Genomic DNA, 22,258 nt, shown 5'->3' with positions numbered 1-22,258 from the left:
GGTTCCCTTCAACTACTTTTAATGTGTTGTTAAACTCATTCACTAGGTTTCTGTTTTAAGTCCTTGCATTTGTAAGTTCCAGGATTTCAATTTTTTGGTTGCATTTTCATTTCTCTGAAAAAAATTCTCTACCTTCTTCATGATAGAAACAGACATTTTAAAGGACATGACTAACTATTCTAATATGTGGAGGCTTGGAAGATATTTTATGTAGTGTTTATTTTAGGATTTTTTTAATGAATATAAAAAGTTTTCATCCTATTTTTAAACATCCAAGTGAGTGTTGTTATTCTTTATTATATGTTGAAGATGGCAAGAGGAAAACCATATATCTCAAAAATATTTGAGACTTAGAATAATATGTTTTGTTCCAAAGATGATTTACCTTTGTTTCTGCTAGGCACTTGGAGGCGCTAGAAATTTAGAGTCTTTTCCCATTTGGGGAGGTGATGTGTGTGAAGATGGGTTTCAGGCTTCACCAACCTTTCTATTTTCTGAGTTCACCCTTATTGCTCTGACGCTGCTATTCTGGGGGGTCCTAATTCAAAAGGTTTATCACCATCCTTGAAGTGCTTGGATATCAATATTTATATCCCTAGCATTTCTGGGATATTAAAAGTGCTCACCTACCTCCCAGGTTCCACCTTCTGGATTCGACATACTCTCCCATTGGAAAATCAGCCACAAATGCTAAAATAAAATTCCTAAGCCCCCTCCATTCTCCCCTGGTACCAGGTTAGGAATTTCTCATGATTTTGTTAGCTCTCAGCTGCTACACACACACACACACACACACACACACACACAGTATTTCTAGCTTCTAGTTGTAGGTAGTTGGAACATTGGCCTGAATTATTTAGTCTATTCTCACCAGAAAACAAAATCTCCCCTCCTTTCTTTCCCACATATCTCTTATCTGATCAATTGAACTTTTTAAAAATCAGAAACTGAATACTAATGTCTTTAAAGATCCGAAGTAAATATCACAAAGTGTACATACTTGTTTCTTTGATTCATAGTAGATTAACCGAGGACTGTGATTCAAAGATTATTTACTGTAATATTACACACATCTGTAACAAATTTTCAGTCTGATTTTCTAGTCCATGAAACACTACAACAATAAATTCTGTCGGGGTAGGAATAAGAAGTAGAGTGACTTTGCTGGAGGTAAGCATACTAACTGCAGCCCAAGTAATAGTTGTCAAGGCAGAGTTAGTCAAAATGTGAAATAGCAGATAAATTCAAAAGAATATAGCAATGAAAGGAAAAACAGTCCTGCCTACATCAATACCATCTAAGAGCATTAATATGTAGTAATGAATATTTTTAATGATGGCTCCATGCCCTGCATAAAAATACCAAATGTTGCCCAGTGAACTCTGCCTTTAAAAGGTATTGAGGTTTGTGATATATTTTAGTGTGAATTTCTTTATTAATTTTAAGCTTAGATTGGTAAATTTCAATTGTATTTTTTATGAGCAGCACCTTTTATGATTGCCACGGCAAGAGTTTTCTTTTTCCTGCCAAATTACCTTCTTACATGGCCAATAGTAACTAATCTTTTAAATCCATGTTTCTGTATTGATTATAAAAAATTATTTTCTATTTTCTGTATGAATATATCTTAAATCTTTAACTATTCTTGAACTTGGAATACACGCTTCAAGGCCATTTGTTACTTTATACCAAATAGCACTGAACTGTTTTCAGTACAGAAAGAAGAAACAAAATATCGCTGGTACAGCAAATTTCTTTTTTTGCTGAGTCTTATCCATTTTGGCCAGTGGTACATATTGGAGTCTTTAAATTATGACTCTTCTGTTTATATAACCATGATGTATAATAAATTGAACATCAAGCTGAGTGGACAGACTTCATTTATCTATTTACTTTGATCACTAAACTAAACCAATCAAGTACCTTATCTGACCTCAGCTAAATTCCCAGAGAACTGGATGTATTTCCAAAGAGATGGGAATTTGGCCAAGAAACACTCTTTGATCTGTTCTACCAAGCAAGTTATATACATTTATAGATGAAAATGTAAAAGAGAAAAAGAAGCAAGAATAATATTTGCAAGCCCAGCATATTTTGCTAACACAGACCACTAGTCATCCATGCCTCAAGGAGTTGGCCTTAGCAGTGGTATGTCACCTTTTCTTCCTAAAAAGGTCATTTTTTACTGTGATTGTCTAGAAACTGTTGCTGGAAATAATAGTGTGTAATATAACTGTAGATACTTTGAAAAGACCCTTGAGATTTATATCTTTCTCTTATATTTTTTTTGAGTATAGCAACACTAGTATTTGAGAAGCTTAAGTGAGCCTACTCTTCTACTTAAAAACCTAAGTGTTTAAAAAAGGCTATTAAATATATCTAACCCTCATTCCCAATACTTAAATACTACATATTATCTTAAGACACATGTGCATTTGAAGTCGGAAAGGTAGACAATTTCAAAATATCTACTATGAGAAATGACTGAGAATTCCTCTTGGTCTTTAATGCCCAGGTATCAAAGATGCTAGTCATTCTACAATGTGCATGACAGTCACTCTTAGAAAAAAAAAAAAAAAAAAAATTGAATAAACCCAGAAACACTAGGTGACGGAACACAGTTTTTGAAAAAACACTTTAGAAGGAAGAAAATTCTAGAAATTTACAGCAAGGAATCTATAGGGGAAAAGTGTGAACATCAAAATATCTTGAACACTCAAGAGAGACAGCAAGGGCACTGAGTTTCTGGAGGTTTAAAGATTGAGAAAAAGAGAGATATGAACCTTGAGGGTGAAGACATTGAAGATAATATATCCCAGGCTGGTTTTGCTTCCTGGAAATTGAAAAGAGACTAACAAGTTTGGATTCAAAAGATTTTTCTACCAAACAACAAAGTTAAAATGAGAGATTTTGTGAAACCTAAATTGGATTAATACTTACTGACCAAGGCTCTAAAAGTGCAGTAAACTCTAGTTTTGGATAAACTCTTGGGGAAATTAGTGCCTACAGATAATTAGGTGTTTTCTCCTAGTGTCACCAATTTATTCTATGGTTCCTTGAACAGGATATCCTTATGCTGAGGCATTGAATCTAGTTCCTGGAACTCCTAGCATCAGAATTCTATATGAAATTCAGGGTCTTATAAATGTAATCTAGGGAATGTTTCTTCCAGCAATAGCAGACCAGATTATTTTGAACTATGATTGTTATTGAGGACAATTAGAGATACTGAACAAAATATTAAAAGTAGAAGTATAAGAAGACATTAAAGAACATCCAAGATTTCTTTTGGGAGTCAATATCTTGGAGAAAGTAACACCCAGAAAGATGAACTCAGTTGTTAGCATTGTTTTCTCCTCTAGCCATTTCCTTATTCTTAAAGCTACAGTGAGTGGATAAGGAAGCGGAACGGTATTTTCTGCAGGCTTGCATGAACAAAAATTGTAACTCAGCCACTTCCAAGGTGTCATTTTTGAAAATAATCTGTCATGTTATTTTCTGATTATTTGATTGTTTTCAGTTGAATTGAAACCATATAAAATTGTGCAGTTTCATAAAGTTCCTTCTTGTTTAATCCTGTATTAAGAAATAGCAGAGAGAGCCAAACTGTTTCCATATAAACTCCCACACTACAACCTCTTTCTGAGACTGATCAAGCCTATTTCTCCTAATGTTTTCACTCTTCTGTTGTTAACTAGTTTTTTTTTTCTTCACTTAATTCACACTGTAATTAATAGGAACTAACGTCTGACCTAACACTCTCACAATATTCCTAATTTCTTAATTAAATTTCATTAAATGTTAAGCTAATGGAGGCCTGTGATTTTTGTAGTAGTATTTTTTTTTTTTTTTTTTTTTGAGACGGAGTGTCGCTCTGTCGCCCAGGCTGGAGTGCAGTGGCCGGATCTCAGCTCACTGCAAGCTCCGCCTCCCAGGTTCCCGCCATTCTCCTGCCTCAGCCTCCCGAGTAGCTGGGCCTACAGGCGCCGCCACCTCACCCGGCTAATTTTTTTTGTATTTTTAGTAGAGACGGGGTTTCACCGTGTTAGCCAGGATGGTCTCGATCTCCTGACCTCGTGATCCGCCCGTCTCGGCCTCCCAAAGTGCTGGGATTACAGGCGTGAGCCACCGCGCCCGGCCTGTAGTAGTATTTTTTTAAGGGGCCTGGTGACTTGTACAAGACTGAGTACCACGTAAGTCATCAATAAATGTTTCTTTAAGTTTTAATTAGTTGACCCTATACAACTTATTGTCTATGTGATTTATTCCAGCATAAGATCACACAGTTCCTTAAATTTTCGTATCCAACCCACATTTCTTGAACTCCTACAGAATTCCAGGCACTGTGACATGATCTAGATGTACAAAATATAAAAGAGAAACAGTCTTCAAAAAGCTCATAGCCTAGAGAAGAAAGAAAACATACAGATATCACCTAGGCATACTTAAATTGCTTAAATTACCCTGAAGCAAATGAATATAAAAATGCCCATAATACATAGCAAGGTAGTTCTTTTAGAAACAGATAATTCAAATTAGAAAATGGAAAACATTAGTGGTAGACACATAGTATCTATAATAGATGCAAATAGCATAAATTATCAAATCATCAAAATCATGTTATTTTGAATATGCTGTTCTTTAAATTGTTAAAAAAAGATTGAACATTGTGGAACCGAGAAATAATCTGTTTACTCCTACTGCCACCCTCAAAATACTGACGGTAAACATTTAAAGTAAATGTGTTGTGGGTAGCGAAGTGTAAGGTTTGGAACACAGAGCTGAGAAATATTTGACACAATTTACATGGGCTTACAGTTTTTTTAGGAGAAATACAGATAATTATTTGGAAATGGCATACCGCATCCGCAGCTCTTCCACTGTCTTACTTCTAAATTTCCCCACCCTTCACATGCACTTTAGAATAGTCGTCACTATTGAGTCTCTAGAAGTTTTTTGAACAGGACATTCTCTCATGTCACATAATTTTGCATCTCCTTTTTTATAGAATCTTTTATCTTCATCTTCATTCCACTCTCAATCTCCTCTCTCAGCTCACTCCACATTATCAGTCAAAACTAAGTATCTCCAGGAATTTTTTCTTTATTCACCCATACTGGACACATATCTAGCAGTTTCCTTTCTTTGGATGATAGAGAGTGGGTGAAAGTGTGCTAAGAGATAAATCTGGAAGGACAGGAAGCACCTGGATGATGGATAGCTTTTTAAGTCATTTTAACAATTTGAACTTTACCTTTGAACAATGGGAAGACATTGGTTTTAAGCAAGGAGTAAACACTCTAGTTCATTTATTTCCACCCTCCTGTTACATTATCCTGATCAAATTCACATTTGCCTAAAATGCTAGTGAGACTATTTTGAGGGCTGGAATTCAAAGCCTATTTAAATGATGTTCAATTACATAATCTTATTGCAAATCTCTCTTATGAGTTTTAATCTCTCATTTATATTTGTTTGTGGGCAATGTCTAGTTAAATATTTTTCACATAAAAATAGGCCCATGTAATGTAAGCTTATTAGCAATGTCTTTGTGTGACCTCATTTCAGTTAAAAGTGATTTTCTATTTCTACTATTCTAAAATCATTTTTTTGTTGCTGTTGAAGTGTAGAAAAATTGTGAGCTAAGGATGTAGTAAACCTACCTAGAAGTATTGTCTTGCTATCCAGGCAAATTGTTTAGACTTTCTGAACTTCACTATTATTATCTACGTAATGAAATTTGAAATGAAAGACATACCATGGCTACTTTCAGTGCAATTTTTTTTTATTTTTTAATTACCATTTCTTCAACATCCTCATTCAATCCTCTCAGCTGTTTTGTATCAGTCCAAGGAATATCTAATACACTCTTGTGTTTTCATTCTCATTGCTACTGGTCCCTGTCTAACCCTGACCTACCATGATTCTATCCTCTGTTAAAATTAACACTATTATTGTCACATCTTTGAGCAATTACACAAGGTTCTACACTGAATTCTCTTAGCCGCTGTCTTCTTAGTCTTTATTTCAAACCAGGTGTATACCTTACGTTACTGCTTTTGTCAAGAGGTTTCCCTTGCTTATCGGATAAAATTAAGACCTATAAATTAAGATCCAAATCCTTCTAAAGGTGCATTGTTCTCCATAATTTCCTATTGTTTCTATATCAACCTCTGGTCCAAAGAAACTCAGATGCTCTTACTTTTTATAAAAATATTACTTCCCTCTCAATGCAAAATTGTTCTTTCCATTGCTTAAAGGGTAATTCCTAAATCTCTGGGGAAGTCCTCACTGATGAAGAAGTCCATCCAGGAAAGCTACTTGTAATGCTTGAACACTTCGGGTAGTGTTTCTATTTTCCCCTAGCCCCACATTGTTTTGTTAACCTACAGGAAAAAAAATCATATCTAGTATGATCTCCAAATACATAACACTGACAATGCGGGTTTTGAGAGTTGACACAAGGCAAAATAAGGAGTCAACAATTAATGTCGCAACAGCTCCCAACTACACTCTGCACTATAGATTATAATACTGTAGATTTTGTTTACAGAATACACTTTAATGTATTACCCTATTGTTATGATGGGGAAGATGCTGTTAACCCTATTATTTAAAAACAAACCAAAACTGTGCTTCAGAGACTTTATGTGGCTTGCCTAAGGATTTACAGCTGGAAAAGTAGAGCCAATGCTTGGACAGATCTCCTGACATGTAAGTTCAGGACTTTCATGGTAATCAGTCAATATGTGCATCAAATAACTTGCCATTTTGTATGAAGTAATTTTTGAGGTCAGAGAATATACCTTAATCATTATATGCCAGATGATATCAACAATGTTTATTGTAATGTCAACAAATATTTCTACTAGCTCTCTGTTAGAAGTCTTTGTCTTATATTAGTGCCACTTCCCTGAGTCCCAGTGCTTTTTTAAATGACCAGAATTATAAAGCTGAACCCAAGATATCACTTGTCTCAAACATCTCATTACCTTCTTCCTTCCAGCCACACTTTACCTGTGGAATTTCTTTCTGAGGAAGCTGATATTAGCTAGTTATGTTGGAAAGGAACTGAACTTCAATCACATAAGGTATTAATTGCTGATTAGGCTTATAGTGTTTCAGTTTTCAGGGAAATTTCCAATTTAACTAGACACAGTCCTGTAACCTGAAGGGACCAATTTCTAATGGAGTGATACCAGATAATTTGTTAAAGAGAGGGGGGAGATGTTTATGAGTGAGAATTCCTTTAAACCACATTCATAGTGATTGCCTAGTTGGCCTCAATCTAAAGTTAGACATGGTTTCAATGTTAATTTTTTCTTCCCTGTTTGCTAACAATTGTCTCTACGTTGTGCACAAAGATAAAGTGGTTGGAATTTCAAAAGCTTTCAGAAAGAGACAGGCTGGTTATATTCTTAGATGGTTTAAGACATTCTTGCATAATTTCATTTCAGCAGAAGCAGTCAGTAAATATCCACTAATTCAACATTTGCAGAGGGAGAGGGAATATTTTCCCCTTGTTCAACTTTGCCTGCTACCAAAGCATCATTCTTCTTCTTTCTTTATTGCTCTCTCTTAAAATATATAGCTATTTGGGAATGGTTGCATGTATATTTGTAAACAGATGTAGGTAGTGTCCACATGTTAGGTGGAGCTTATGAATTATTTATACATAAATACAAATGAGTTTATCAGATCTCTTTATTACAGCAAATTTTGAGGGAGCAGTTACAAAGCACCAGAACAGGCAGAAGGGAGTGGTTTAATGAAATAGAATAAAGAATTTAGGAAGGGAGATAAAATGGGAAACGCTAGAACAGGATCTTTGCTTTAGCCTTGAGCTGGCAAAATTTCACCACTGACAAAACAAAATGGTACCATGAAACCATGAAATCAAGAGGGTGACCCAGACAAATCTTCTTGTCAAATGGTATGTTTTTCCTGTTCAATACATCATCTCTGGTTCTTTATTTTTTCTGAAATAAATTCTCTCGGAGAAAACACACATTCTAGAAAATAAAATGTTCAAGCTACAAAATGACATCTCAATTACTTGCACATTCAATCATTCTTACAAGTAAAACAAAATTGATCAATAATGTTTGCTGTAGTGTGCCCCATTAAGCAGCTTTTCTTCCTACTATATCTCCATAAAGCTTTCTATTCTCAGAAGGACAAGGATTGAAAGAATAACAACAAATATATCATGAAGAAGAAAAGTATATCGTGTGTTAGATCTGTTTATGTTAATCCTAATTTATCCCCTCCAAAGTGAGTAAGATGGAATTCTGAAAGCATCCACTTCTCATTCGTGGACTTGCTTCCTACTATAGAAGTTGTCTTTCTTGAGATGCATTTGTAAAAAACCATAGTTATTGACCTAATATCTCAGATGTTTAGTTTGCTCTTGATTTCTATGGCCTTACTATATTAATTTTGACTTGTCATCTTGACTGATTCTTACTCTATATAATTTAAAGTTTCCTCTTCCCTCACCCCTCCCTCCATAATATATTTTGCTGCAGTTTTAGCTATGGTTTTGCATATGTATCAGGAAATAAATTTAAACTACCTAAGCAAACCAAAACTAATATTATTATACTTTCCCTTTTTCCTTCCCTTTGCCATTCAGATTCAAATATATTCTTTAATACAATTGCAAATAGACAACAATAATAACAATGGATAATCTTTTAATTGATTTTTGTAACTCTAGTGAATGAGAAGAGAAAATAATATTATCTATCATACATTTATTCTCATTTCACCATTACCTTTTGGTTCTTTCTCTTTCTACTCTCTTTCTCATCCCCTTTGTGACTACAGACTTCTAAAGTCACTGTGCTAGTGCCAGACATGTACTGTGTACTCAAGAAATGACTGTTGAATCAAGGAATAAACTATATTCTATAACACCCCATCTTCTCCATCAGCATTGGTTTAAAACCATTATTAGCCTTTTTCTACATCTTATAAATTTGTTAAGTTCTGTGACAACGTTATATTCAATATGATTTATATTTATTGAGCATAATTATGTGCCAGGTACTAAGCATAATTATTAAAACAATTAATAATCTTAGTTATTTTGGTGCTTTCATTCCAGTGAGAAAAGAGAGCAAATAATTAAAATTAACAAGTACAATACACTGTATGTACATTGAATATAAATGTAGAGGAGAAAAGCAAGGGAAAATCAATTTAGAAGTAGTCAGTGAAATCCTCACTAACAAGGTACTATTTGCAAAATGCCTTGAAATAGATGAAGAAATGAACTATGTCTGTAACGAGGGATACACCAAACTCAAAGGCTCCTGGAACATTCAAGGAAAACCAAAAGCACTGATGTGGCTGGGGTAAAGAAAGCAAGAGAATGTAGTTGATGACTGGATCATGCCATTATGGTTCTCTCAGTGACAAAGCCTGTCTTGGTCTGCTTGGGCTGCCATAACAAAATAGCCTAATCTGTCTTAAACAGTTCTGGAGGCTAGGAAGTTTAAGATCAAGGTGCTGGCAGATTCACTTCCCGGTGTGGGCTCTCTTCCTGGTTTACAGATGGCCTCCTTCTCACTATATCCTCACATGATGGAGAGATTGAGAGGGAACTCATTGGTGTTTATTTTTACCAGATTAACAGTTCTTTTGTACCAGGACCTTACTGTTTGAACTCATTTAATAACCTCCTTATAGACTTCGTCTCTAAATGTAATCAAATTGGCTGTTAGAGCTTCAACATATAAATTTATGGAGCAGCGGGGGGTGCACAATTTAGTCCACAGAAAAGCCCAAAGGAGGAATGAAAGGCCACTCAGAGACTCTGGAGTACTATCCCGTTGGAGTTTTCTGTACACTGGGCAAATAGCTGTTGAATTGCTCCTGTTGCTCCAAAGACCAAGAGGCTGGAGGGTACTTGGTGTCTGCCCTCAGTAATTTGTAAGGAGTTATTTGTATACCTGCATATTCACACACAAATCTTCTACCCTCTGTTACTTATTTCAATATCTCTATTGCCCTATTTAGGATGTACTTGTGTATATCTTGATCCTCCCTGTGAAAGAGCATATAAAGGAGAGAAATACCCTTTTCTCACCCATTTCAAGGGTCATATAATAAGACAGATTAACAGGAGAAAAGCATACCAAATTAATTTAAGCAAATTTTTACATGACATGGGAGACTTAGAAATAAAGACCAAAAAACCCAGGAAAAACTTTGTATTTTTATGTTTAAATTCTATGAAGAGCGGGCGGTTGTGTAGAAGTATGACAGGACAAAAAGGGCATGATTTAATGCTAATTACCTGGGAGTGATGGGGTGTGTCAGAAAGGTTTGTCTGTTCAGATATTTCTTGTCCTCCAGATGGAGGTCAAGATCCATCTGACCTGTGATCTACTTTAAACGAGGTTAGTCAGGTAACTCTTTTATGGCTAGCTCTCACCCAGAAAGCCAGAAGAAGGTCAGATTGACATTCTTGTTTCTACAGTTTTCTCAATTGTCAATTTGCCCATATTTGAGAGTATTATATTCTGAGCCTCAACATGCACAATCTTTAAGAATCATCTTTTATACTTTTCCTAACCACAGTGCCCGGATCAGGGCTGAGGTCACTGTGGAAAATCAATAAATATCTTTGCTACAGAGATATTTAATTTTTTTAGTTTTTCATTAGGAAAACTTTCATAGCCATGGTATAGTAAAATATTCATAAAATACAATTAGATCTCTAAATGTGTTTTTAATCTTATATATGCATATTCATGTGTGTATTTGTGTGCACTTATAATGCAACAACAGCTATGACAGAAGCAAACATTTATAGATAAGATCATTTTGCTGTCCAAGATATTATGGTGATCATTCCAAAATTGTGTTTTCCCAAGGATAAGTTTGGATAAATAAAAACGCTCCATGAATATTCAGCTGTGCTTTTGGATTGAGATTTCTACTGTTCTGAATAAATTCCAAGAGCATTTCTACATTTAAGGTTCTATTACTTCTTGAAAGGCTAACTCACTGTGGAAAAGAGAGTTTGATTTGCTGATGCTTTTAAGGCAGGTCTGTGAGCTCAGTCAAAGATATCAGCTAGAGAAATAGTTGTGTTGTATGTTTTATGCCTTTGAGCATTTCTACACAGTAAAAACTTTTTACTTTTAAAATATAAGATAATCATTCTTACCGATTTTGCAGTCAATTAAATATAGCATGGATACAAAAATATATTTTATCGTTTATAAATTACATCTCATTTGCTAGATTTCAAATATGAAATATTTTTGGAAAACCCAAAAATGAAATTATCAAACTGGCTCTCAAAACAAAATTATAATAAATGACTGCTTATTAACATAAGCAAAGATGTTAGAGATCATTTGTTTTGAATACAGGAAATATATTTGTATTCTATTCCTATCACAGTCCCGTTTAGTGACTTTGGGAAAATCATTTTTCTGTTTCCTTGAAATGTTTATTTGAAAAGAAAATGAAAACTGATATTAACATGATGATGTTTTGGGGAAGATTCAATATTATAATGTAATATAATAATAATGTATATGATTATTCAATAATGTAACGTAATGCCTTCCTTAAAAGCATTGGCAAATCAAACTCTTTTCTACAGTGAGCTAGCCTTTCAAGAAGTAATGTTAGTAAGCTGAACAACACTATTCAAATCTAAGGTAGCTTTTAAACCATCTAAAGTAGAAATCTTACCTTCAATAACTTTGAAAAAGTTTCTCCTCTTACTGTGAGAAAGATAGATAATTCAAATCTGTGATTTAAATATAGATTGTGAAAATGAAAGGCTGCACATATTAGAATTGCTCTTTCTCTCTTTCAAAATTGGCTACTGGTAGAGGAAGTCATCATGCATCAAAAAATTTTACCTAAACTTTCCTTTTTTAGTTTGGGAATGTCCGTTGGGCCTGACGATTGGGACCAGACAGACATCTGGAATCGCCCATTATCCTGGCTATGATTTGGCATCTCCCAGGATGGTCCATATTAACATATCCCTGGATAGCAGAAGTTATCATATGCCTTCATAGCATAACTTGTGCATTTTGGAAAGCATTTCTGAGAACAGATTTTTTCGACAATGAACACGCCAAAGGCTTGACATGAAAAGTACTTATGCCTAATGTCTGTCATTCTCTCTCTGCCAGTTCATCTTTCCTGGGCTGGCTCTTTGCCACACTGGCACCTGAAATGCAGCAAACAATGTGGCTGGATGCTGAAGGTGTGACCGTAAGTTGCTGTTATCTTCCAAGCAATTACCATATGGTGCGCAATTCAGCTCTTCATCTCCCTGTTCGTTAAGAGAATAATAACAATGACAATAATTCTATTTAATAATGTATTTTATCTTTATGGCCTATTTCATTCCCATATTTCTGTGCCTTTGAATTAATTGATGCAGGGAACCTTAGGTAACACTAAAGTTTAGTCACCTCTGCAGAGTAGGAGGCTATTGTATATAAAACAATTCTAAAGCAGGCTTGATGAAGGAATGAAAGGGATTAGCATATTGAAACAGGATTAGGGTGAATTTTTTTTTTTAGAAATTACCAAGTGAAGCATGCCTTTATACAAAGCAGGCCCCATGTTCATGTTTCTGCTTTTCAATATCATTCCTAAAAAATATTCTGTGACGTGTCCGTATAAACTTCTTTATTTATTTTAGAGGTAACTTCTGCAAAAAGTACAATGCTCTCCTGACTATTCCTTGGGTTTTCTACTAGGCTTTTATGAGAGCTTCTATAATACTATCATAAATATTTCTTGGGTTTTCTGCTAGGCCTCAGATTCAAGGTATGTGACTGTTGATTTTACCAAACTGAACCACACTGTTCACAAAATTACAAACTAGAAGAATACTGTTTTAAACTTTATAAGGAATCAGCTAAAAACTGAGATATGTTTTAAAGTTTATTCAGCCGATCAATATTTGCTGAATAATAATGTGTAAAAGATTCAATGTTTGTCTAAGTTTTAGTCCTGGAAGGCAAGGTCTTTGCATCATCATAATGGAGACTGAAAATTAAATCAAAGATTGTGATCCAGGATGAGAGGGGCTATGGTAGAGCATATAGTAAATTTGGGTATCTGTGAAGTCTTTCTGGAGAAGATGCTCACTGTGCTTTACTTTATAGGGGGAAGTAGAACTAATTTTATAAGATAGAAGGATGTTTATTATGTTAGAAAACATGCACATAGTTATGGAAGCCTAACCTCTACCACATATTCAGGAAACTGATTAGATTAATGTATTATTTGTTGTTAAATATATCATCCCTTTTTATTTTCAAAATAATCCTATCAAATGGAAAGCACAGGCAGTATTTTTCCCATTTTATGGAAGAGGGCATGACTCTTCCACAGTTGAACTTAGACCACTAAGTTACTTGCCCAAATTCAACTATAATGACAAAAACATATAGCCTTGAGATTTTTATTTTTGGTACTCTGTATCATGCACTACCTAGCGCTAATTCATATTCCATGAGAAAGATGGGCTATAATAAAGAGACACAGGAAGATGAATTCATAAAATGGGAAGGGACTTTTGAGAAATCTCCAGAGGAGAATATGCAGCCACTCTCCTTATGCAATCTACTGAGAATTTCTTCCTGGCCCCACAACAACTGTTTATTTTTATTTTTCTGTTTGCTGCATAAAAATTAATCACTGAAATCTTTCACATATTTAAGTACTGAGAAGCCTTTTCTTCCGAGTGATACAAATGTAACATTGAATATAATTTCAAAAATTATTATTGGATAACTTCCATGTACCAAATATATTGGCATTCTTAAGAAAGTATACGGAAGGTTACAAATACGAGTGTGGAACTTTCCATTCCTGTAGTAGACAGCAATTTAGTAAGGAATACTGACTGGAGGAGCTCTAAGTGAAGATAGAATAGGTACAAACAGCATAAATGTACACTGGGAATTTGAAAAAAAAAAATTCTAAATTCATTGTGAGGTCACGTGGAAGATTTATTGGAGGAAGGAGAGTTGTACTGAAATCTAGAGAAGGCCATAATTTCAATAGATGTTATAGGATCAAAGTGGTTGCAGAGAAAGGGTACAACATGAGGGGAGACAGGGATCAAAAAAACCTAGGACACATTTTATAAATAGAGTAATGAAGTGAGAATGTTAATATGGTGAAAGATACAAGTGGAAAGCTTAGAATAGATAGATATATTTATATTGTAGGTAACTATTAGGAATTAAAAATTGTAGTTCTATCAATATTATTTTCCTCTGAATATATAGATTATTTATATGTATTTGTAGGTAGGTCTATGATATAATGATATAGATATATAATTATATATAGTCACAAATATGAAACATTGAAAGCATTTTAATCTCGATTTCATCATTTATAGATGAAAAAACTGATGTCTGAAAAATTATACAAAGTTATGAAGATAATTAGCAACAAAAACAGGCTATAAACCAAGTGTGAATTATCAAGCCTCTAGGATGGCATTGTGCACACACACATAAAAAGTCCTTAAAATGGCATAGAAGAGCTTCCTAATCTATTCAGAATTTACATTTCTGGTTACATTTCCATAAGCATCCTCCATTCTATTCTTTCTTATATTCTCACTGTTCCTGAGCTCCCAGCCTATTTTTCAAACCTTAAAGCCGTTGCAAATGCTGGTCTTTCTTCCAGAAATTTCTTCTTTGGTATGGATACTCGCATCTATATCTGCCCAATTCTTTGAAGAAAAAGAACGGTGATATGAAGACAACCCTGACCCTAACTTCACACATTGACACGGGGTTGTGATAGGTAAACCTTGAACTGGGTGATATCTGGATAGTACCATGAGATTTATTTATGTATGTAGTTATAATTTATAACCTGCTTACTTCCAGAAAGGATTTGAGTTAGCTAGCTAAAAGTTAAAATACTTGGAAAAAATCCTATTTTGAAGTTCTTTGATGTGAAAATTATCCTGCACGAGCTGGTATGCCGAGAGTTTCTCCTGATTTCTGCCTCCATGTCTGATCCATTTCAGCAGCGCAATTGCTTGATGAATTTTTTTTTTTTAAGGAAATTTAACTGAACAACTCACACTCTCAGAAATGCTTTGATTTTACTTTGGTTTGTGCTCAGGGCAAAGATTTTGGCTCTGCCTTTCTCATCCACAATTGTGAATTCACTTTAAATAAAATGCAAAAGGAAATCAATATCCAGTGTCTTGGCTGAAAAATAAATGAAAACAAACATACAGGGTGAAGTAAACATCCAGGCTTCTGTAACTAAACTCAATAAAAACAAAACAAAACAAATGTGATAAACCGAGAGGACTCTATTTCTCTCTATTTGCAAACGACCAAGGGCTAATAATTAGCAACCTAAGATACTCTTCCTCTTCATTGCTGGTTGTAACATTTTGTGCATGAGGTAGGAGTTCTTAAATATTTATATAAGCATTTACCTGCCTATTTGTTGTTTTGTGATACCTTAAAGCTCTCTCTTCATACTCCTCCCTCCCTTCCTTTCTCCTTCCTTACTCTTGAATTTGGGTTAAGGTTATTGAAAGGCCCTCTTGATGTAATATACTGTAATAGTGATGGGACTTACAATGCATAATAATGAAGCAAATTAAAACATAGATTGATTTTCATACTAAATTCTGTAACGATTTAGTTATTTAACTTAAAATGTATTTTTTGTGTGTGTGTGAAGACTTAAGCAAAAAGCACAGTTCTCAGGTGCATCCAGAAGCTGCAATAATAAGTAAGTAATCTGTGGCTATTGTATTAAAAAAGAAAAAACATCAGATGAAAAGAAGAGCTTAAGAATGATTCCCTTCTAACATGCTCGCAAGGGCAATATAACTAACCAACCTCAGTTGAAAAATTAAAGATCAATTTGGAATTTTAAAGCTTGTCAAAGGAAGAGGTGAGAACTCCATAAAATATCCGAGAGAAAGATATAAGAGCAAGAGAAGAAAGCCCAGGAGACTGAAAGGAGCCATGAAAGAATCACTTGAATCTGAACCTGATTTGAAATAAGGAATCCTGCTAATCATTCTTTGGTCCTTGATTCCTGGGTTTTTGTTTGTTTGTTTGTTTTGTTTCTTGAGACGGAGTCTCGCTCTGTCCCCAGGCTGGAGTGCAGTGGCACAATCTCAGCTCACTGCAACCTCTGCCTTACGGGTTCAAGCAATTCTCCTGCCTCAGCCTCCCGAGTAGCTGGGACTACAGGCACGCGTCACCACGCCCGGCTAATTTTTGTATTTTTAGTAGAGACGGTGTTTCACCATGTTGGCCAGGACGGTCTCAATCTCTTGACCTAGTGATCTGCCCGCCTTGGCCTCCCGAAGTGCTGTGACTACAGGCGTGAGTCTCCACACACCGCTGTTTTCTATTTTGTTTTGTTTTGTTTTAATATAAAAATATTCTTCTTAGTTCCTGACTAATTTAATCACACACTCTGTCCTTCCCTTGGACAAGCATTGGGTTCTAATTCACTTCCAAATGTCCAGGCCAGACCAGCAAAACTATGCCATTACTGAATAAAACTAACGCCTTTAAGTTTTCATTTATTCGACAATTTGTTTCATATAGGTCTGTGTATTCATAGCGTTTCTTCTTCCAACTTCTAAGAAATCTGAAAGAACAAAGGGGAAATGCTTAGAAAAGCTATGTTGGTTTAGATGAGAAAGAATCAGGAGGATAAAAAGGCCTTGGACTGGAATAAAAAATAAATAAGAGACTTAGACGAAGTAGATTATGACAAGGTGTTAGGAGAAAGATGAAAAGGGTTTTGGAGCATTTATAAACTCAAAGAATTTAACTCCCTTTGATGTGCCTTTAAGAGACGTCCACAAAAATTTACATTGTATTTTGGTATTTTTTGGAAGTCATATTTTGTGTTTTATTACTGTATCATCATACAGGTCTAACAACACTGAGGAGATGACACACAGTTCCTGTCTTCGTGAAATTCGAGGCGCAAATGGTAAGGACCACCCCCACCACAATAATGACAAAGTGTCATTAAATTTACATTTATTATCTCATTTAATATTTTCTGTGACTTCTCTTATTATCATCTAGACTTGTACAGAGGGTCCTTGACTTACAACAGTTTGGTTTATGATTTGGGGGGTTTACAATGGCCATACAATCATTTTCTTATTTTTCCTTTTCAGTACAGTATTCAATAAATTACACGAGATATGTAACACTACTATAAAATAGGCTTTGTGTTAGATGATTTTGCTCAACTGTTGGCTGATGTAAGTGGTTCTAAGCACTTTTAAAGGCAGGTTAGGCTAAGCTATGATGTTCTGGAGGTTAGGTGTATTAAATCCATTTTCAACTTACGTTGCGTTTATCGGGTTATAACCCCATTATAAATAGAAAAATATCTGTGTTGTCTTTAAGGCTTTTGCCAACCTGAGGGAACTGTTCGTGGACAGGGTTAGAGAGGGTGAGTCCTCTCTATCCTCATCACACTTTGCCCTGTATCATGTCTATGTTTCATGAGGATAGAAAGATTTGAAAATTTGAAGACAGATCATCTTGATTTCAACTTTTGAATTTTTATCCTTACTTCCAGGCTTAAAACACCCACTTTAGTGCATGATATTAATTATTATTTAGATTTGTCCATAGCTATTAAGTAAATTATCTATAGTATTAGAAAACCAGTTAATACATAAAAATATAAAGAATTACTCTTCCTGGTTACATAGTGTGGATTTTACAAACTATATTTGACTGTTACATTAGCCATGAGTTGATTCTCAACAACCATGGTTTCAATCAAATGTCATGTGCTTCCTAACATTTGCTAATTGATAGTGATAACTAACTAAACTAGAGCACTTAGTATTTGCCAAACCTCAGTATGAGTATTTTCAATATATTAACACATTGCATCCTCCCAGAAATCCCTAAGGCAGGTGCTATTATTACCACCATTTACAGATGAGAAAACTAAGGCAAAGAAAGCCTAATGAATGTGCATGTAGCCTTACTGCAAATGGAAGAACCAGGATTCAAACCCAGTTTTGGTGGCTTGTAATTGGTTTTTATGATTAAATCCACTTCCATATTAATGCATCTGTTGAGCTTAGGATCATCATCACTTCTATTCTAAGGGGCCAAGCAGTGACTTGGTTTGATACATGCTAATGTGTTTAAGGAGAAACTTGGTGATGTCTAGTTCCTTTGTCCCAGACACTTCTCTGCTCTTTATATTTCAACAATGGCCTTTTAGAGGTCATTTATATTAGATTCAGAATTGGTAAGAGTACCTTCAGGTAATTTCCTCATTTGAATCCTCCTAACAATCAGCTAGTGAGATGAGTACCATTACCCCTTTGTACCAGCAATCTGGCCTAAATATCAGAAAGCTTACATTATCTGTTGGGCCACAGAGCTGGTCTGTGCTATAGTCCAGAATCAGACCACATTAAAAAAAATACATATTTTATATATATATATATAACATATTATATATAATATATATTTTATATATTCTAGGGATTTTTCCACACTCTCATATTGGCTATCCTAACTCCATAGCCTTCAAGAACGTGCAGACCAGAAAATATCCTAATTAAAACCTACTACAAGACAAGAATAATAATCAAATGTGAAGCAAATGTTATAGGGGAAATTTAAGTGCTTTCACCTTGCAGAGCCCCAAATATTCATCCTGAAAATTAGGAACAGTCTCAAGTTTGACCATGGGTTTTGTTACTGTTTTTTTTCATAAAGGAATTTTGATGCAATAATGAAGCATAAATTATTTCAATGATTGACTGAATCAAATTATAAAGTAATATAGTGAAAATGAGTTGCTAGGACTGAGAAAAAAATGTTTACCAGGAACATCAAAAGCAAAATGTGCAGGCCTGGCTACTAAAATATAAGCAACCTTCCTCAGCTGAAAAGACAAGCGAACATTGAATTATAGAACCTTCTTCTATGACACACCTCTAACAGAACAAAGATTTTCAACTAAGAACATAATCTTGATCCTTAAGAAAGTGAGATAAGACTTTTTCAATTCTTCATTACTTGAGTAACTTATCAAATATGTATTTTTATCTGTTTAGCAATTTTGAGAAATAGAGGTCATAATAAATTCTACTACCTTTATCAACCGCCCTACCACACATCACTGTATTTTGGTTCTGGAAATCAAGAAATTAAACTTATCCCTATAATATCAAAATTGGTAAACTTAAAAAAACTTGAGATATGAAAGATATGTTACATTTCATGCTCAGATTGAACTAAAGCAAATATGATATTAAATTAATTCTCCATTTGCTTTTGAGGGTATACGTGTACGTCTGTATGGCTACAAAAATAACAATGTAATTCAATTTGTGGTTTAGTATTTTCAAGTGATCTTATTTGATTGATAGAAACACACACACATATGTATATGAAAGATATTTTGTATAAATAAGGGCAAAGGAAAATCATATTAACTAAGGCAGGCAAATGCATTTAAGCACTTATGATACAAGTTAAAATTAAATAAACGATTTCTTGTAAGAAACAGGTCTACACACTAACAGACATCGTAACTCTCTCATTAATTATTGACTGATTTATCCCACAGTCAGACTGATGTTGTGACTTAATGTTCTAAGTAAGTGAGAAGAAACATAGATTCAAGTGATTATTTTAGAATGTATAGTAGCTTGAATCAGAGATTTACTTTTGGGATTGAAAGATAGAATGGGTTAGAGATAGGGTGAGAGTAATACACCTTAAAATAAATAAAGAGAGTCACAGAAGACAGAAAAATGTAGTAAGTTAAATCTGCATAGTAGAAGTTGCTCGGCAATTTTACTTAAAGAATCAGATGTTGTATCAACAATACCCAAAGACACTAAGTAACTGATACATCTCCACTTTAACTCATACTGGATGCTTGGCTTCAAAAGCAATTTTACATTGGCTAATGTAAGAATATAAGAATATAAAAGTGACGAAAGCTGCTATTTGGAATTTCAACAATAAAGAAGCAGAAAGATAATTCCATAGCTTGATTTTCTCTAATCTATCTTAATGCTAAACAAAAGCTACATTCACCTGCTCTTCTATGTGACTATGTCGTGGCTATGTGGACTTTGCTGTCTCTCTCTGTCTCTATCCCTCTCTTGTCCCCTCTCTCTATTATTAATTACACTTAAATTTTATTCCAAGATCTTACTTTTCAACCACTTAAATATATCATTCTGATTAGACTGAAAAATTCAGTGCAAGATTTGTGTGTGTGTATGTGTCCATGTGGGCAGAGGTATATTTGTGTGCATGTGTACCCTGAAAGGGGGTACCGTGGGTAAAACTGATGACAAAGATAGATGGAGAAGTGCAAAAAAAAAAAAAAAAAAAAAAAGAAAGAAAAGAAAAAGAAAAAGAAAAAGAGAATAGGATAAACAGCCTCTGTTGCCAGGACATAGACAGAAACAGTCTCTTAGGTCTTCTGTAACATTTCAAGCAGTCCCACGGGGGAAGAAAAGGTGGAACTCAAACTGGTGGAAAAGGAATTTGGAGGAAATAGTGTCATCACCAAAGGCATCTTTACCAGGCTCCCTCCTTTTCCCTGAGCTGTAACTAATGACCTCACCAACTTTGGCATCACAAAGGATTGTTAACCATTTTGACATCATTGATAAGCAAATTCACTATGATAGTGGCTTAATCTGATTTTTAACACCCACCTTATTTTATCAATCAGTGTTTTAGCTGTAATGACTGTTAACTCCCATTAAAATTGCTAAACCAGCATAAATGGTCAAATTTCTCCAAATGATTTGAAAGAGGTGGTAGATAACGCAATGTGACAAATTTGTGCTATAGCTGAGCCTTGTTAAAGAGGCGAGAGCATTTTTACCCTACTCAATTTATAAGACTCTACTAAAATTAATTTTTTAGTGAGTGAAACTTCTTTATGAAGCTAACTGCAGGGTTCAGGAGAAATACCCAGGTTTGGGGTCAACCACTTTAGATCAGGCTACTTCCAGAAATGCAGTCTAACTGGCTGGAGAAGTGGAGTGTTATTAGCCCATTTTCACACTGCTATAAAGAAATACCTGAAAGAAAAAGAAAAAAGAAAATAAATATCTGAAACTGAGTAATTTATAAAGAAAGGGGTTTTATTGGCTCATAGTTCCACAGGCTCTACAGGAAGCACGGCTGGGGAGGCCTCAGGAAACTTACAATCATGGTGGACAGTGAAGGGAAATCAGTCACATCTTACATGGCTGGAGCAGGAGGAAGAGAGAGAATGGGGAGTTGCTATACACTTTTAAACAATCGGATCTCCTGAGAACTCACTCAGTCATGGGAAAAGCAAGGGGGAAATCCACCCCCATGATCCATTCACCTCTCACCAGGCCCGTCATCCAAATTGGGGATTACAGTTCAACATGAGATTTGGGTGGAGATACAAAAATTCAAGCCATATCATAGAGTTATAAACTATAAAAATTGAAAGGAAAATTTACTTGGGCTATACCCTAGATACAAATAACAAAGTCATTTTTCAGGAACTCATGATATGGATTTCAATAGGAAATTTCTTTTATTCAAACCTAGCAAGGATGGTTTGTGGGCTCACATAGGAACTTATTTCAGAAGGGCCTTACATACGGTTTAAAGTTTTGCTGTTGCCATATTAAAATTGTTAATTTTTGAACAAGGGACTATATAATTTTATTTTGTACTGGGCCCTTCAAGTTTTATAACCACATTTGCAGGACTGGGTGGGGTAGGAGCAGAGGGTGCTACTGGAAGTGTAGTAAAAGGGGATCTAGATATTAAAGCTATGTTTGATATCCAATTATAATTTCATAAATAATAGAATCAGCTCAAAATCTATACCATTCCCTCCCAGGACTAACAACTTATGTATGCATATAAATGTAAGGAATCTCTGGGCTCACTTTGCTATGGTCTTCTGATCCTTGTGAAGGGGGAAAAACAAAAAAAAAATGAGTGTATAATTTTATTAAAATCTTCATCCTAAACTTTATACAGTAGCAGTTTATATACTAGCAGATTGTTTGGCAGAATATCAGAGATAAAGTTATACAACCTGGACAGTTCACATTCACTTTCCTTGTACCTAGCAGGGAAACTGGTTATTGCATTTTCCAGAAGATTGAATTGTTATAATTACATTATGTGTTATAATAATATTCAAATAGCTCCCAGTGTCTGGCGGACACTTATCTGTATGTTCTCAAGGG

General features: G+C 34.8%; 1 long non-coding RNA gene across 1 annotated transcript in view; it reads left to right on the top strand.

The window, feature by feature from the left end:
* The window catches only part of LOC103879690, a 34,334-nt gene extending 15,289 nt beyond the window's left edge, over positions 1 to 19,045 (top strand). The window contains exons 2-4 of the long non-coding RNA XR_002518690.2: positions 12,168 to 12,249; positions 14,695 to 14,814; positions 16,934 to 19,045. This is a non-coding gene — a long non-coding RNA (uncharacterized LOC103879690). The remainder of the gene's footprint in view (positions 1 to 12,167; positions 12,250 to 14,694; positions 14,815 to 16,933) is intronic.
* The last annotated feature ends 3,213 nt before the right edge of the window (positions 19,046 to 22,258 follow it).

Source organism: Papio anubis, chromosome 19, assembly GCF_008728515.1.
Source record: "Papio anubis isolate 15944 chromosome 19, Panubis1.0, whole genome shotgun sequence".
Taxonomy (NCBI): Eukaryota; Metazoa; Chordata; class Mammalia; order Primates; family Cercopithecidae; genus Papio; species Papio anubis.
The sequence above is the reverse complement of the archived record's forward strand: the minus strand, read 5'-3'. Positions and strand labels throughout refer to the sequence as shown.